Genomic DNA, 3,941 nt, shown 5'->3' with positions numbered 1-3,941 from the left:
TTCAATTGTTTTGAAACATTTAATTTTCTGAATATTGCTTAATCTTAATTTTTGTTCTAAGATTTATACTGTATCTTTGACTTACAATTTTTTTTAAAAGACATTGTATGATATCTTCTCCTGGTATTAGAAACTTTAAAAAGTAAAAAAAAAAAAAATCAGAGATTTCTCTTTTTATTTCAGAGGTTATTTCTGATCTAAGTTCTTCTATACCTTTCTGCCATTGTTTCTTTTCTTTAGATGCTATTAATTCATACATTTCAGCTGTGTGATTTCCAGTTTCTTCTGTGCTAGTGTTTTCTGCACATGTTCTGGGTGGGTTCAGGGTCTCTAGCTCTCCAGTGTTCATATGCCCTCAGTGATTGTGGGATAGGCCCCGCGGATCTGCAAAGCCTCCTTGCTGCTAGTAGCAGTAGGTGCAGGCTGGATTCACCAGGTCCACATAGCTGTCCACTGTAAGCCTTCGTTCTTCAATCTTTTGAACTATTTATTTAAAAAACTGTGAAATCTAAATTCCAGCAAGATTGCATTTGCTCCTCTTTGTCATTTTGTGTAGCACTGTCCTCTGACCTTCGGTGTAGAGCTTTGGTGCAGTTATAACCTTAGCATGTACTGAAATTCTTACCGAAGACAGTTCATATGATGAAGGCAGTTTTGTATTTACAGAACTACAATACGGAACACTAATAATGTGCAATGATATTTAGCAGTTGAGAAACTTTTGCAACTGGTGGGTTTGTATTTTAGACAGTAAGAGCAATCGTTGTGTCTATTTCGCAAAGCAGATATTAAATTGGGAATTTTATTTAAGTTAGTTCTGCTAAGCTCCATCTGATCACCTCCCCTTGCTGTGCCTGGTGTTTTCCAGGCAAACTACTTCACCCAGGTTATCTTTTTCTCCTTCTCTCAGTCAGGAGAGAAAGAGAGAGGATGCTTTCATAGATACGGGGCTAGCAAAGTGTCTCAGCTTAGCAGGTGCAAATCTACAAGATTTGAACTCATCCAGCTGTGCCTGGCATGGGTCTGGCTGCTGTGCTCAGCTCCTTCCTGCTGCTGCCTTTGGGGGTGAATCTGTTGTGCCCCTCTGACAAGATAGTCTGCTCCTGGGTTAGCTGGGTAGTTCTGGCCCCTAGCTTCTCTGCAGGGACTTCAGCTGCAGAGTTTCACACCAGACCTTTATGTCAGGCCTCGGCTGGGTCTCGAGAGGTCCAGAGAGCAGGACAGAAGGACTCACTCAGAAGTGGGCCTGGGCTGGTTTATGAGGGATCCAGCAGACAAAGGGAAGCACAGAAGTTCTCCCACACAATTGCCTGGCCTTGACTTGAGCTAGTCTAGGGGCGTCCTAAGAGCGCAGTGGAAGTTCTCATTCACACGCTGGGCCTGGGATTGTTCTGGAAGGGTTTGGAGGGGTCCCAGGAGCATGGCTGAAGTTCTCACTCGTATGCTGGGCTTGGGCTGGGTCCGGAGGGGTCCAGTGGGTGCAGGGGAGCATGCAAGCTCTCCCACACCCTCCCAGGGCCTCGGCTTGGGCTGCCTGGTGATTATTTCTGATCTGAAATCCTCTATACATTTCTGCAGTTGTTTCTTCACTCCAGACTATTATTTCAGGAATGTGGCTTCCAATTTCTTCAATGCTAGTGTCTGCTGCATTTTTTCTTGGTGGACTCTGAGCCTGAGACTCCATTTTACTCCTCTTTGTCATTGTGTGGGCTAAGTCTGCACCAAGCTTTAGCGATGGTGGGGTGGCAGAACACGGCCTACCAAAGCTCCTATGACCAACTGGTTGGGGCAGGGTGAAGCCCGGCAAAGCCCCCGTGATGGTGGTGTGGTGGGGCAGGACTCAGGAGGTCCCTCTAGCTCTCCGGTGTTCACATGCCTTCAGTGATGGTGGGATAGGCCCTGTTGGTCAGTAGTAGTGGGTGCAGGCTGGACTCAGCAGGTCCCCATAGCTCTCCACTGCAAGCCTTTGTTCTGCAATCTTTTAAACTATTTCTTTAAAAAAAACTGTGAAATATAAATTTCAGCATTTTGTTTTTACAACTGTTTAATTATTATTTTCATATGTAAAATCATCACATAAACTCAAGCCTGGAAGAGACTTTAGAGAAAATTCTCTAGCATCATTTGACTTATGACAAATAAACATCCCAGAAAAATTAGCAAGTACAAGTCACATGGCACGTTAACACATCACAACTAACGCAGCGGCATGCAATTACAAACAAATAATGCAATTGTTAAAATCACTTGTCTACTTCAGTTATTTTAAACACTGGATTTCTATCATAGATATGAAATTATCTTAGAAGTCGATGAAGAAGCAGCAGGTGCTGATATTGTGGTCACCCTTGAGGATGTACACACACGAAGAACATTTGCTATAGCATCTTAGAACTTAATAGAAAAAGTCATTGAGTTGGATGAAAGGAGGACTGAATGACTTCAGTCGACAAAATGCCTTTCTCTATTATTAAGTAAAATTAGTAACAGATATACAAATGAAGGGATTTTAAAGTTTACTAATTGTCAAGGGCTGGGGGTGTAATGCAGAGGCAGAGTGCTTGCCTAACCACGTGTTCAGCCCTGAATTTAACAACCCCCAACACACACATACCACATACACCACAAATATTTTAAACAAAAAAATTAAGCCAATTAAATTAGATGTTGAATGCTTTCATAGTTCACTGCAACCAAGAGTTATTTTATCCAAAAGGCCGGATACAGTAGGATTGGGAACTGGAGCTGGGTGTTTTTCCTCTTTTCTTCACTTAGGAAATCTGATCCTGATTCAATGCTTCAAAGTGTATTATGCACAAAAGAACTCTGAAGTGGCTACATTTGAAAGCAGTATATCTTAAATATTCAACCTAATGGTGCAACATTTTGAAACAGTTTGCAATTTTAGTATAACTCAGGTTTGCATCTCAGGTTATTGAAAAGATAATGGTCAGTAAAGAAACTTGATAGAGTGAGCTAAGAAAGATACGGCACAGTTCCCTTTTGATTTTTTTCTTAATAGTGTCTTGAAGTTTCTAAAATTGTGTTTGCATATGTACTGGATGTAAGACAGGCGTGGACCATTAAAAGACAGGCGTGCTATAAACCACAGTAAACTATAGCAAAATTATATTAAGGCATGCTGATTAAGGGGTAGTTGTAAAATTTTGAATTTGGTCAAAATTTTGGAATTCACTAAGCCTAATTTTCAAGGACTATTCATGTTGGTTCCATTTTCAATCCAATAAATGCTTGAGGGCATCATTCTTCTGCCCTGAAAAGCTTGGGCTCCACGCTAGAAAATTCCGGATCTGGCCACAGTGTGGAGCTGTTGCGACACAGATGCGCTTTGCCACGCGGAGGAGCGAGGCTCTCCCACTGGAGCGTTGGTTTCCTCTGACCGCACTAATTTTCCTTTCCATTCCACAATACCTTATCAAAGTCTAGTATTTCCATTTCCTGGAGTAAGTTCATAAATGTGTGTGGCACACTTTCTTTTCACAGGAAACATTAGAGCGTTTTGCATCTGGTACCCGTACATGTTCAAATGTAACGTGATGCTTTTAACTGTGTGACTCTCCATACACAAACTTGGAATCCATGCAATGCTGAATAAACCGGTTCCAATGCATAATGCTTGTGAAAGAGCCACAAGAGCGTATAAAATAGTAGCAAATCCCCCCGCAGTTCGTGGGTTCCATCCAAGAATGCAGTGGCACTTGTAAGTGGCATCCATGAGTTCATGGAGTATGAACTGCCCACTCAGTAGCAGGCTCTCTTGCTGCATGTGCAGAGCAACAGAACAGACTTGGCGCTTGTCCAGGGGATGGCTGCAAAGCAATATAAACTTACAACCCCCAGTTCAATAGGTGAGATAGGACAGTGAAGATCAAATGGGATAGGTGTAAGCTGATCACGTGGGAAGGGAGGTGGAAGGGGGC

This window comes from Octodon degus, unplaced genomic scaffold (genome assembly GCF_000260255.1).
Source record: "Octodon degus isolate 3935 unplaced genomic scaffold, OctDeg1.0 scaffold00066, whole genome shotgun sequence".
NCBI lineage: Eukaryota > Metazoa > Chordata > Mammalia > Rodentia > Octodontidae > Octodon > Octodon degus.
Note: the sequence above shows the minus strand (reverse complement) of the source record.